This window comes from Terrapene carolina, unplaced genomic scaffold, assembly GCF_002925995.2.
Source record: "Terrapene carolina triunguis isolate 2854851 unplaced genomic scaffold, T_m_triunguis-2.0 Scaffold310, whole genome shotgun sequence".
NCBI lineage: Eukaryota > Metazoa > Chordata > Testudines > Emydidae > Terrapene > Terrapene triunguis.
Window position 1 is genome coordinate 862695 of NW_020664661.1, and position 14433 is coordinate 877127.

Consider the following 14433-nt stretch of genomic DNA (forward strand, 5'->3'; position numbering starts at 1 on the left):
TGTTAACTGTCATCAGGGCTTAGTGAGGAGTAAGTGAAGGCAATGACTCAGAAGGAATCCTGAGTGCAAGGGCAAAGGGGTGGTAACATTTTGCTAATCTGAGATGCTTTGTGTGCAGTAGGCTCGGTGTTTAACTGTAGCCCGGGGTAGGTAGCTTCTGTCTGCTACAATGGAAATGAACCCAAGTTTTCCCTTAGCAAAGAGAAGATGTTAGACTTTGTGCTATCCTGTCATGTGCTCTGTTCCCAAAGTGTTCTGTAGCGGGGAGGGCAGAGCGTTAGCATGTGTGTTACTGGCACATCAGGCTGTTGCTGAAACAGGGCAGAGCTGAGGTTGCATTGTGGTGGTGACGTGAACCTTAACTCTTCATTTCCCCTTCTAATAACCAAGGGGACAGGAATCCTTACCCAGCGAGGTCACGTTCTCATAATTCTCCTGCATGACGTCTCTGTAGAGGGCTCTCTGAGCAGGGTCCAGCAGAGCCCACTCCTCCTTGGTGAAATACACAGCCACCTCCTCGAAGGTCACCGGCCCCTGAAAGAGCAAGAGCCCCCCACTCAGTACCTGCTGCCCCAGAGACAGCCCCCTAGTCACGGGGGGGAGCAGGGCCAGGAAAATGGAAGCTCTGGGAGGTACAGTCACTATAGTCCAACCCCCAGGAGGTATCAGGGTGAGGAGAGAAAGAGAGAGCCCCTTGTTCCTCCCAGCAGACAGAGGGGGCAGGGTCTTCACATTCATCACACACCTACTAGCCAGAGCATACAGGAGATGGATCCTGCTGGGGGCTCTAAGGACAGCCCCATGGTACGAATCCCAACATCCTCCCCATTTCCAGCAGCTGGATATGAGGGGATGGGGCATCTCCCCTTAGCCTCACTGGTGGGTGCCGACTTCGTATCTCCTACCAGCCTATGGCTGGTAGGTTCATGCTCTAGCACTGGAAATCTGGTAAGTTTTCCCAGCCCTATCCAGGGGGGTTGTTTCCTGTTCCACAAAAGAGGTAATTTCCATCTCTGGCCCCCATGGGTCTGTTTCTAGAATATAGGCCCAAGGTAAACTAGTCCCAGCAGGTTTGTCACACCTTGTTCCTGTTCCTTTCTAGACCAAACCCCCAAGAAGTTCCCACCTCCTAAATATTTACTGTCCCTCTTCCTCCCGTATCGCCCTGAAAATCCCTACCTGGACTGGCTCAACAGCAGCCATTTCTTTTCCGTGTCCCATGGGAGGATGAGACGATCTGGAGGAAAACATGGATGTTATTCTGCAGCCTGTCAGGGAAAGAAGGGCAGCTAGGGAGATTCCAGAACTGCATTTAGCTAATTTCACATCAAGTTCCCCTCCATCCCCCCAGGCTCTTTCCCTGTAGACAAATGTTCTAGACTCTGCCATGCACGGGCGACTTTTGACAGTCTCACGTAACATTCTCAGAAGAAAACCAGGAAAATGTGAAATTACTATAAGGTGGGTGCATAACTAGTTGAAAGACCATACTCAAAGAGTTATCATCAATGGTTTGCTGCCAAATTAGAAGGTCATATCTAGTGGGGTCCCACAGGCATCTGTCCTGTATGGCACTATTCAATATTTTCATTAAAGACTTAGATAAAGGAGTGGCGAGTATGATTATAAAATTTGTGGATGACACCAAGCTGGGAGGGGGTTGCAAGCAATTCAGAGGATGGGATTAGAATTCAAAATGACCTTTACAAATTAGAGAATTTGTTTGAAATCAACAACATGAATTTCAGTAAAGACCCATGCAAAGTACTACTTTTAGGAAGGAAAAATTGGGTAATAACTGGCTAGATAGTATCATAGAATATCAGGGTTGGAAGGGACCTCAGGAGGTCATCTAGTCCAACCCCCTGCTCAAAGCAGGACCAATCCCCAACTAAGTCATCCCAGCCAGGGCTTTGTCAAGCCAGGCCTTAAAAACCTCTAAGGAAGGAGATTCCACCACCTCCCTAAAGGTAACCCATTCCAGTGCTTCACCACCCTCCTAGTGAAAAAGTTTTTCCTAATATCCAACCGAAACCTCCCCAGCTGCAACTTGAGACCATTACTCCTTGTTCTGTCATCTGCTACCACTGAGAACAGTCTAGATCCATCCTCTTTGGAACCCCCTTTCAGGTAGTTGAAAGCAGCTATCAAATCCCCCCTCATTCTTCTCTTCTGCAGACTAAATAATCCCAGTTCCCTCGGCCTCTTCTCGTAAGTCATGTGCTCCAGCCCCCTAATCATTTTTGTTGCCCTCCGCTGGACTCTTCCCAATTTTTCCACATCCTCCTTGAAGTGTGGGGCCCAAAACTGGACACAGTACTCCAGATGAGGCATCACCAATGCCGAATAGAGGGGAATGATCATGTCCCTCGATCTGCTGGCAATGCTCCTACTTATACAGCCCCAAATGCCGTTAGCCTTCTTGGCAATGAGGTCACACTACTGAGGGGGGAGGGATAGCTCAGTGGTTTGAGCATTGGCCTGCTAACCCCAGAGTTGTGAGTTCAATCCTTGAGGGGGCCATTTAGGGAACTGGGGTAAAAATCTGTCTGGGGATTGGTCCTGCTTTGAGCAGGGGGTTGCACTAGATGACCTCCTGAGGTCCCTTCCAACCCTGATATTCTATGACTCATATCCAGCTTTTCGTCCACTGTAACCCCTAGGTCCTTTTCTGCAGAACTGCTGCCTAGCCACTTGGACCCTAGTCTGTAGCAGTGCATCGGATTCTTCTGTCCTAAGTGCAGGACTCCGCACTTGTTCAACAAGGACATCATCAGATTTCTTTTGGCCCAATCCTCTAATTTGTCTAAGTCTCTCTGTATCCTATCCCTACCCTCCAGCAGATCTACCACTCCTCCCAGTTTAGTGTCATCTGCAAACTTGCTGAGGGTGCAATCCATGCCATCCTCCAGATTATTAATGAAGATATTGAACAAAAACGGCCCCAGGACCAACCCTTGGGGCACTCCACTTGATACCGGCTGCCAACTAGACATGGAGCCATTGATCACTACCTGTTGAGCCCAATGGTCTAGCCAGCTTTCTATCCACCTTATAGTCCATTCATCCAGCCCATACTTCTTTAACTTGCTTATGGAGCAGCCTTTCCTTCTTTATCAAAAACCAGAGCTCTCTGGTGAGAGCAGCTTATGAAATCACCTCCCCACAGGGAGGATGTGGATCTCATTTGCCCCTATTTTAATCTGGAGTCACTCCTTGTCCTTCCTTGCCATGACTCTGGATTAATATTGGTCTCAATGAGACCAGGAACAAAGCTCAGAAGGGAGGAGGCCAGGCCCCTTTTAGGCAGATCACTGTGTGGGGCCTGCGGAGGGCTAGCTATAGCACCCTGGTCTCTCAGATAATTGCCTCACAAAGAAAATTACTGGCTTAACCAGAGACAATTAACCTGTTATAGTGAGATCATTGGCTAACGAGGTGATTAGCACAATAAGGGAAAGACTAATTGGGAGGAACAGGATGTACCAGGAAGCTCAGTGAGAGTGGAGTGTAATAGAGTGGGCTGGGTGGAAGGCTCCTCCTGGCACATGCCTGTACTGTATTCTGCAGTGCTGGGAATATAAAGATTAAAGATGCACATGGGGAAAAGAAACAGTCTGTGTGTATATTGGAAGAGACAATCCAAATGGGTTGGGCAGTGCAGCACAGCGAGTAGCTGTGACACAGGGTAACCCCTTTCCCACCTTCCTCCCTCCCCACATCTGAGAGAAGGGCTCTGAACAACAGTTTCCATCCAAAACCAGAAGTTCTTGCAGTTTTGATGGAGGGAGAAAAGCAAAATCTGTGGTGATTTCACATTAGTGTTTGGTAAATGGATAGAAAGTTACCACCTCCCGCCCGCCAGCCATTCACACAGGCAGCTGTGTGATGCTTCCTTAACAGAAGGACGGCATGGAGGAGCCAACATATTTAAGCATTTCCTGGCCTGTCCCTGGAAAATAATGGCCACTGACCAACCCCAGAGATGGCTGCACCTCAGAGCTGGGGGAAGCAATCCCACATGGGGGATGGGGATACTTCTGGTCATATAGTCAGCTCAAGCAGCTGGCTCTGGGGACAGCTACACCGGCTGCTTGTGAAGCAGCTCTGCAGCCAGCTGCTCCAGCGGCCCCACAGCCAGCCACACCAGCCACTGCTGGAGTGGCTCCGGGGCCAGCCACACCGGCCACTGCTCAGGCCCTAGTCCTGGGGACCGCCCGAGAAGCGGCCAGCGAGGCTGGCCGCAAAGACTGCCTGAGCAGCGGTCCCCGGAAGGCCAGTGCAGCCGCTGCCGGCAGCGATCCCCAGGCAGCTGGAGTAGCCACTTCCCTGGGCAGCCCCCCGGCAGTGGTGCCCAGGCGGCCGGTGCAGTCGCTGCCAGCAGTGGTGCCCAGGCGGCCGGTGCAGTCGCTGCCAGCAGCCCCCAGAGGCAGTCCCCAGGCGGCTGGAGTAGCTGCTTCCCCGGGTGGCCTCTGGCAGCGGTGCCCAGGGCAGCTGCTGCCGGCGGCCACTGGCAGCTGTTGTTATGGCTGGCTCTGGCCCCCGCCAGCAACAGCCCCCTGGGGCGACCGTTCCCCAGCAGCAACCCCAGCACCCCTCCACACACACCCCACAGCAGCGACCCCCTTAAGATTTAGTCATGGGTATTTTTAGTAAAAGTCATGGACAGGTCAAAGGCCCGTGAATTTTTGTGTATTGCCCATGACCTGTCCATGACTTTTACTAAAAATAACTGTGACTAAATCGTAGCCTGATTGATAATTAGTGGAAATGGCTGACTCTGAGATTCAATATCAGTTTTCAGTAATTAAAGAGAAAAGGGTGGAACTCTGAGGAATTTTAGATCAATCTTCATAAGTTAGAGAGGAAAGTAGGAGAATGTGAGGTATTTATATCAATAGTTGATAATAGGTAAAGAGGTAAAATCTGAGTGAATTTCTTATCAATATTTGATAAAGAGAGAAAAGGGGAAACAGTTCCAGGGATTTTATATCAATAATCAAGAGTGAAAGGAAAGAGCAAAAACAGATTTTATGTTAACATTTTGCAATTAGAGACAGGATAATCTCAGAGCATAATACATTAGTAATAGATAATGAGAGAGAGAAAAGAGTTTAGGGTACTTTTATCTCAGTCTTTGAGAATTGGGGAGAAAAAGGGTTAAAAACTAAATATCTGATAATAGGAGAGGAAAGCACCAAGCTCTGGGGGATATTTAATAATTAGAGGGAAAGTTTGAGAGGACTGTGTATGGATGTTCAATAACCACAGAAAAAGTAGTGGTTTCTCACCACCGTTCACCTAGGCAGCAGGGACCCTTTGCAAAGTTGCTTTGAAGATGGGTGTGGAGCAGGCAGGCTCCCTGGCCCTGGGGAGGGGGACAGAGATAGGGGAAGGTGGGAGGTGCATTGGGTGGATGGCCGGGAGGGGCAGCAGCTCAGAGCAGATACTCCATTGGAGAAACTTGCTCCTGCCTTCCATTGCTGTGTCCCTTCCATGCCCTGTTAATGGCAAAAAATGGCCACCCTCTCCCCACCCCAGAGGCAGCGTGTCTCAGGCTCTCCCCACCACTACTCACCAACCTCCTTCCCATTTGGGGAATGACTCAGGGCAACAATTTCCCACCTAAGCGAGGGCAAAGTGCCGCAGATAAAATGGGTGGAAAAGCAGCTCAACTCAGGTAAGAATTTAAACTGACGTTTGAGGAGGAGAGAGAAAATGGGGCAACATTGGCTAAAGGGCAGGGGTGAAAGTGGGTACGGGCCCAGTACGGCATTCCGGTAAGAACCTGCACCTGCCCATATGCAGCCCATATTAAAAGCGCTGCCGCGGCAGTGTTTTAATGTCTCTGCCCTTTTTGCCTCCCACATTGTCAGCCCTGCTGGTAGGGTCCGTACCGGCAGGGCCGCCAACGGGGGCGGGGCAGCAACATTAAAGTGCCGCGGTGGCAAAGTACCCGGCAGCACTTTAACGTCCCTCCCCCTTTTGTCCCCCCCCCTTGGCCACCGATGGGCAGGGGGGGCAAAGGGAGCAGCTTCCCCGGGGCCGGTGATTTAAAAGGGCACAGGGCTGTGGACGCTGGTACCACGGCCCCTTTAAATTGCCACTGGAGCCCTGGGCCGTGCGGGACAGGCGGCCTGGAAGGGCTGGCTAGGGGATGCTGACTCCCAGCCCCACCCCTTCCACCCAAGCCCCTGCCCCTTCCAGGGGCCAGAGTCGGCCCGGCCCTTACCGATAAGTCTGGAGTTACTTTCACCCCTGCTAAAGGGTCAGTCATGCATAGGGTGACCAGATAGCCAATGTGAAAAATCACGACGGGATGGGGGGTAATAAGAGCCTATACAAGACAAAGCCCTGAATATCGGGACTGTCCCTATAAAATCGGGACATCTGGTCACCCTAGTCGTTCGAGAGCAGGGGGATCTGCATGGAGGTTACAGCCATACTTGATAAGGGCGGGGGAGAGAACAGAGGAGCCCTTCCCCCATCACCTGCTGTTCTTCCCGGGCACTTCCTGCCTGCGGAGAAAGCTCAGTTTACTCCATTGCGTCCTCTCTCTCCCTTCCCCCGCCCATCGCTGGCTTATTTTCCTCCCTTCCAAACCCACTGGGGCCCGCTCTCTTTCCCCGCCCCGATCCTCCCCACTTTAATGGCCCTGCAGACCCGGACAGGAGCTGGGTGCAGAGCCAGGGAAGCAGCTTCGCTGAGGCTAACCCAGCTCCGACCCTGCCCGCAAGGGCACTAACAGTTACCGAGAAGAAGATCCCCGGTTGCGAGCTCCGAGTGCCCCAGAGCTAGAGACTCACCTTCCTGCCGCTCCCAGCGCTGTCCCCGAAGCCTCTCTCACCTGGAGTCTCCGGCACAGGGGCTGGGGTCGGCAGAGCCCGGGGCTGGTTCCCGCTGGAGAAACTCCCTCCTCCACCGCAGGCTGGAAGCAGGGAAAGGACAGGAGGACCCGGGGAAGCAGCAGTGGCTCAGCTCGGGCTCCCAGATCACACGGAGGCAGCAGCGTCCAGTGCTGAGCCTGGGCGGGGTTGCGCAGTATCGATCTGCCTTTGTCCTCCCCGGTTCCGGCCTCCCTCCTCCCAGTGTCCCGCCCCTGCTCTCAGCTGCTGCAGCCGCTTCCTGTGCCCTCAGCACCAACCCGGATGCAGCAGCACTGACTGGGCAGGGGGCGGGGCTCTCTCCGGCTGGAGGCCCAAGACTAAAAAAAGGGCACCATTAAGGAGATCATGCAGGAGGGATCCAAGCTGCAAGTAGCCATAAACTATAAAACTAGTCTCTATGTGCCTATCTTTAAATTAATGTATGGGCTGGGTTTTGAATTAAGGTTGAAATATATAGGCATATGCTGGTGTATCTATACTGTATCTTATCATAAAATTATTTAAAGAAGCCTGTCAGGGGTATGCATACTTCAGAGTTAGACCTTACAGCAACCCCACCCGTCAGAATGAGCTACCCATGGGAGAAAGCTGGGAGGGCAGCTCATTCTGATAGCGAAGCAAACAAACCCTGATACTAGGGCTGTCAATTAGTCCCAGTTAACTCATGCAATTAACTCAAAAGAATTAATCGTCATTAATTGCACTTATAACAATAGAATACCAATTGAAATTTATTAAATATTTTTGGACGTTTTTCTACATTTTCAATATTGATTTCAATTACAACACAGAATACAAAGTGCACAGTGCTCACTTTATATTATTATTTTTTATTACAAATATATGCACTGTAAAAATGATAAAAGAAATAGTATTTTTCAATTCACCTCATACAAGTACTGAATCGCAATCTCTTTATTGTCAAAGTGTAACTTACAAATGCAGATTTTTTTTTTCGTTACATAACTGCACTCAAAAACAAAACAGTGTAAAACTTTAGAGCCTACAAATCCATTCAGTCCTACTTCTTATTCTGCCAGTTGCTAAGACAAACAAGTTTGTTTACATTGATGGGAGATACTGCTGCCTGCTTCTTATTTACAATGTCACCTGAAAGTGAGAACAGGTGTTCGTATGGCACTTTTGTAGCCGGTGTTGCAAGGTATTTACATGCCAGATATGATAAACATTCTTATGCCCCTTCCGGGCTTCGGCCACCATTCCAGAGGACATGCTTCCATGCTGATGATACTTGTTAAAAAAATAATGCATCAATTAAATTTGTGACTGTATTCCTTGGGGGGAGAATTGTATGTCTCCTGCTCTGTTTTACCCGCATTCTGCATATATTTCGTGTTATAGCAGTCTCAGATGATGACCCAGCATATATTAGTTTTAAGAACTCTTTCACAGCAGATTTGACAAAACGCGAAGAAGGTACCGATGTGAGATTTCTAAAAATAGCTACAGCATTCAACTCAAGGATTAAGAATCTGAAATGTCATCCAATATCGGAGAGGGATGAGGTGTGGAGCATGCTTTTAGAAGTCTTGAAAGAGCAACACTCTGATTTGGAAACTACAGAACCCAAACCACCAAAAAAGAAAATGAACCTTCTGCTGGTGGCATCTGACTCAGATGATGAAAATGAACACGCATCAGTCTGCACTGCTTTGTATCGTTATTAAGCAGAACCCGTCATCAGCATGGAAGCATGTCCTCTGGAATGGTGGTTGAAGCATGACGGGACATATGAATCTTTAGCGCATCTGGCACGTAAATATCTTGCAACGCCAGCTACAATAGTGCCATGTGAATGCCTGTTCTCACTCATTGTAAACAAGAAGCAGGCAGCATTATCTCCTGCAAATTATAACTAGCCTTGTTTGTCTGAGTGATTAGCTGCCCAAGAAGTAGGACTGAGTGGACTTGTAGGCTCTAAAGTTTTACATTGTTTTATTTTTGAATGCAGTTTTTTTGGTACATAATTCTACATTGGTAAGTTCAACTTTCATGATAAAGAGATTGCACTACAGTACTTGTATGAGGTGAGTTGAAAAATATTTTTATTTGTTTTTTACAGTGCAAATATTTGTAATCAAAAATAAATATAAAGTGAGCACTGTACACTTTGTATTCTGTGTTGTATTTGAAATTCATATATTTTAAAATGTAGTAAACATCCAAAAATATTTTAAATAAATGGTATTCTATTGTTGTTTAACAGCACAATTAATCGCAATTAATTTTTTTAATCGCTTGACAGCCCTGTGGAGATTAATGGAAGGAGGAGGCACACGTCAGAGCCCTAGGGGGGTTCATGTCAGGGCCCTAATGGGGCTCTGGGTGATCGCTACTTCCCACCACCCAACACAGATGTAATGAGGTTGAGTAGTGTCCGCAAAAGAGAAACTAAACAACTAATTATTCCTCAAGAAAGATTTTTAATGACTTACGACCATAATGGCAACATAGACAGAATAAGAAAAACAGAATTAAAGACCAGCACTGCGTGAGGATTAATACAAATGGCAAGTTATACTAGAGACAAGCACAAGTACAAGTAATATTATGCATTAACTACCTATTCCTATAAGTGCACATATAAAAGGTAAATAATACTGAAAATAGTCACAAGCACATGCAACACTACTATTACTGATTGCCTAGCAACTTCACATGTACTGTAACCACCCTCAACAAATACAATTCTATATACAATACTAATACATTGATTAACTATATTTTACTAACCTTAACCTACCTATAACCTTATATAACAACCTATAAACTTTTATTGATCTTATAGTGAAGACAGGCACAGCGACTTGTAAAGCTATTATGGTTGATAAACTACTAGCTTCACCAGCGCTGTACCTGCTTCCAGCAAGGCACAAAACATGTACAGTTACTATATATTGATTAACTATTGACTACTACTATTTTTAAACAACTTAACCAATTTACTAATATAATTAAACTATAGTATTAATACAGACTTAAGATTAACTAGCTCGAGCACAACCAGACCTCTTCACTCCAAAGCCTTACCCTGCGTTCTTCCAAAGATACATTACCTTCAGTTGATCATTTCCTGCATTGGCCAGGCACAGATAGTCAGTGAAGCGCAAGTGCCTTTGGTTCAGGGGATGTATGTGAACCTGACAAAGAGTGATCTCTTTTAGGTCAACACACACTTGCGTCTTTGCACCTTTTTTATACGGTATTTGCTGGCCGTGTTTCAAAACAGGTCAACCAATAAAGGTGGCCAAATGTTTCAGTGTGGTATTTGCGGTTGTTTTGAACTTATGAACTGTGCACCTGTGCTCATCTCATCTCTACTCTATGCCGCTAATTGTGGTCAATTTTCTAGACTAAAAAATGCTTGAGTTAGCTTAAAGAGGTATTTGGTTGCAGACCACAAGTCTGTATCTACCTTTACAGAGTTTCCTTTTTAGTCTATAAAGCTTCCTAGCTAGATTATGCTTATGCTTGCAGGATTCAACTGTACTCGCTTCTTACAACTTCCAGAAGGTTGAGGCCTAAAACTGCTTAGCCTGACACTACTTGACAAGACTTATGCACATTAATCACAAGCCCTACCTGATACGCATACTGCCAGAAACTGCTGCCAGGAGCTACTTCCAATGGGTAGCTATTTCTGACACTGGCACTAGCACCTGCTGTGGCTGTGAGGCAGCAGCATAGAATGGTGTTCCCAGGGAGAGAGACAGCCAGTGAGAGGGGATTCACAATCCGCCCAAAGGGGGCAGTTGGAAAAAGCTGTGAGCGAAGAGGGAAGGAAGAGAAGAATGGAGATGTTGAGCTAGCAGATGAACCAATGCTGGGGTAGGAGGTAAGGGAGGTGATAAAATAGAAGAAGAACTGGAGACTAGAAGTAGGTGACTGGGAAGTGAAAAAGAGGAAAGAAGAAAAATAGGGAAGGTTTCAAGTCAGGAGAAGCAGAAAAAAAATAGAGCTGTGAATGTGAGCAGACACTATTAGAGAAGGGAATGAGAGGGAAATAAAATCTACAGATGTACCAGAGAGAGAGAGAGAGAAAGAGTATCAAGGGCAAAAACTGAAAGGAAATATAGTTGGTGAAAAAGGGAATTGATCAAAAAGCTGTGTTAGATGAAAACCGTAAACAAGAAGCCCACCCACTAAGGACCCAAAGTAAATGAACACAGAGAATGACTGTTTGAATGTTTTGACGAATACAGTTCAAAGGTGTCTAATGGAAAAGCGAGGGCCCACTACGTGAGGAAATCTCGCTTGTGGATAAACTGGGTGCAAAGAGGTAGAGCCACAGGAACATCAAATCTAAGGAGAGTGGAGCTGGACTTACAGCCAAAGGGAGGAAGTGACTCTGTCTATTGTTGAGTAATCTCTTTTTTTCTTGTTAATAACGGTACATTGGGTATTAACTGCACAGTCTGAGAAAGAGTAGCGTGTACAAGCTCACAAAGGTTAATGTATTGGTAACATATCATTTATTATTATAAGTGGTAAGTCTTTGGTAATGTTCTATATTATTTTTCCTCCCGATACGATTTTGGAGTTTAAGGGGAGCCATGGGGGAGGCGGGGTTTGATGGTTGGGGGGAAGGAAGAAGGGCCGGATTGAGGGCAGAGCGGGGGCTGGCACGAGGTTGAGGGGCTGGCTACACAGGGGGAAAACCGCTATGCTCCATGACATATTTCAGAATGTTATCTCTGAACACGGATGTTTTCAGACTTTAGGGAACTGTTTTCTTTCCAAACAGACTCCATACCAAACAATGGTGCTAATATCCTGCGCCCCATTACTCCAGTAGCTGAGCATCTTCCTAATCTTCAGTGTAGTTCTCCCAAGGCTCACGCATGGTCGGGAAGCGCCCCCAGCCCCACTTCCTGGACGGGAGAATTGAGGCACATCACCCAGAGAGACTGAGTGACTTGCCCAAGAAAGTCTGTGACAGAACAGGGGGCAGAGGCCGGATGCTTTTCCTTAGGGATTTTCCTGTTCCCCCTCTTGTGGCCGGCTTCTGAAACGCTCCTGCTTCCCCCATGTCCTTTTGCCCCTTCTCTACTCCAGCTGCTGAGCAGCCTGGTTCAGAACCGCGGCAGAGCCAGCTGGGGGAGGAGGGGCGATGGAGACTGGAAGTCACATTGGTGCCCCCTGAGTTCTGGCCCCAGCAGCTGCTTGAGTTCCAGGCCAGACAGCTTTGACGGGCCCTTGTGCTCTGCGCTGCAGCCCGCAGTTGCCTGCCTGCCTAGCCCGGGGAGAACGCGCCCAGGCCCGAGCTTGGGGGCAGCTGCTGCTAGGCTGGGAGCGGGGCTGGCAAGGGGAGGGGCCTGGTGTGGGTGGGCTGTGGGAGGGGCAGGGCCAAGTGTGCACGTATGCAGATCTGTGTGCAAACAAAGCATTGTGGGAGCAGGAGGAGGCTGCCGAGCAGGGCCAGGGTCTGGGCCTAGGGCCATGGCAGGGCTGGTTGTAGCAGTCAGAGCTAGTGTGGGCAGGGATGGCGGGAGGGCTGAGGTGGCCATGTGCTGAGAGTTTGGGGCGAGCGAGGGTGGGTGGCGACTGGGACTGAGCAACTCATACTTACTTGGCAAGGGAGATACCATGATCATGAAGATGGTTTTCCCATGGGGAGACTCATCCATTGCACTGTGGGTGTGCTGACCCCTGCTATTTCCCAAATGCTGGAAACTCAACTGCATAATTTGTGGTAGCGGGGGACTGCATTTGTGCTTTCCCCTGGTTTGCTCATGCAAAGACAGATGAACCTCAAGGTCTGTGAGAGCCAGAGAACGTCTGCCTTGGGAAGGTGGTGGTGGGGCAGATGGAAGGCAGTCAGGGAGGGGTGGGAGAGTCTGTGTTGAAAGTAGGGGGCTGTGGGCGCTGCCGTGAGTGCTCTCCTCTCAGCTGCTGACTCCTGCTGTCCTAGGTTCTTTGTGCCCCTTCTTTGGTCTGCCTTCCGAGGAGTTGTTGAGTCCAGTTTGGAACTATGGCAGGCAGGGGTGGTGCTGTGGGGAGGGTGGGGGGTGCCATGGGGAGGGCGGGCTATGGCTGTCCCAGAATTTGCTTTAGCCTCCCCATATACACCCGTTTGTTACATTACTCTCCACTCTTTCTTCTGCGGTGCTGCCTTTCGAGCTGGGTACCCTGCCATGAGCCGCCGCTCTCCGGCTTCTGGGCTTTGAAGGCAGGGCAGCCCTGTTGCCAGCAGCAGGGCAGAAATAAGCTCGGTCCTGGGGAGCCTGAGAGCAGCCCCCCGGTCCATGTCCTCGCCCGCCAAGGTGTGCCGCCCAGGGCAGGTGGAAAGGTTCCAGTCTCCCCACAGCCGCCTGGACTGACCCAGTGCAGCCCGGGCTCCTGGGCCCTACTCCATGCAGTTGCTGGACCCCGAGGGTTCTGCCAGCCCCGATCCCCCGCACCCCAGGCGGTTCTTAAGAATGCAAGTAGTCAACGGGTGGCTGGGAGCTGAGGAGCAGCCGGGGCTTCAGGCACCAGCAGGAGGAGATGAAGGAGCGCCACAGCCGCTCACCAACGGTGAGGGAAGCTACCTAAAAGTGGGGGAGGGGCCACCAGTGCCTGAACCGTGGCCCCAACCCATGCCACCCCTTCCCCCCAAGTCCCTGCCCTCGCACCACCCCTTCCCCCTGAAGCCCTGCCCTTGCACCGCCCATCCCCCCAAGATCCTGCCCCCTGCTCACTCCTCTCTGCCCCCTCCCCGTTGCTCATCCTTACTGCCGGTAAAAAGTGGGAGAGGTATGCCCTCTGTCTTTTGAAAGGGATGGGACCCCTAGCCCCACCTGTTCCATCCCTGCTCCCTCACCATCGCAGGCAATCACATAATACAATCCCACTCATAAACTTATCAGACTCTATTTTCAATCTAATGTAGTTATTTGTCTCTACTACTCCATTCTTTGGAATGAGTCGTGCCACCCACCCAGGGGCGTCGGAAGAGGGGGGCAAGGGGCCATGACCCCCACCATTTTTTACCATCCGTAAGGGTGAGTGACGGGGGCAGAGGCAGAGAAGAGTGAGGGGGGGCAGGGTCTTGGGGGAAAGGGTGTTGTGAGGGCGGACTCTCAGCGGAAGGGGTGGCGCAGGGGCGGGGCCTCAAGGAAAGGGGCGGCACGGGGACGGGGACTAGGGTGAAGGGGCAGTGTGAGGGTGGGAGCTTGGTGAGAAGGGGCTGTGTGAGGGTAGGGCCTCGGGGGAAGAGGCTGCACGAGGGTGGTTGCTTGGAAAGAAGGGGTGGCAGGAAGGCAGGGCCTCGGGGGGAAGGGACAGGACAGGGGTGGGGCCTCAGAGAAAAGGGCGGAGCAGGGGCTTAGGGAGAAGAGGTGGCGCAGAAGTGGGGTCTTGGGGAAGAGGTAGGGCGGGTCCTTGGGGAAAGGGGCGGGGTGGGGATTCGGGGAAGGGGCGGGGCAAGGGCGGGAGATCGGGGAGAAGGAGAAGCGCGAGGGCAGGGGTTTGGGGGAATGGGCGTTGTGAGGGTGGAGCCTTCGGAGGAGGGGTGGAGCAGGGGCCTGGGAGAAGGGGTGGCGTG

The 14433-nt window shown here is 50.0% G+C and overlaps 1 long non-coding RNA gene and 1 other non-coding gene across 2 annotated transcripts; one reads left to right on the forward strand and one right to left on the reverse strand.

Moving 5' to 3' along the window:
* Positions 1 to 498: 498 nt before the first annotated feature.
* On the reverse strand, positions 499 to 6926 carry LOC113407753. Its single transcript, XR_003370094.2, has 3 exons — positions 6807 to 6926; positions 1180 to 1268; positions 499 to 534 (listed from the first exon to the last, which is right to left on the reverse strand). It is a non-coding gene; the product is annotated as an uncharacterized LOC113407753 (long non-coding RNA).
* Positions 6927 to 12469: 5543 nt separating this feature from the next.
* On the forward strand, positions 12470 to 12632 carry LOC112114579. The gene has a single exon (XR_002908747.1). It is a non-coding gene; the product is annotated as a U1 spliceosomal RNA (small nuclear RNA).
* The last annotated feature ends 1801 nt before the right edge of the window (positions 12633 to 14433 follow it).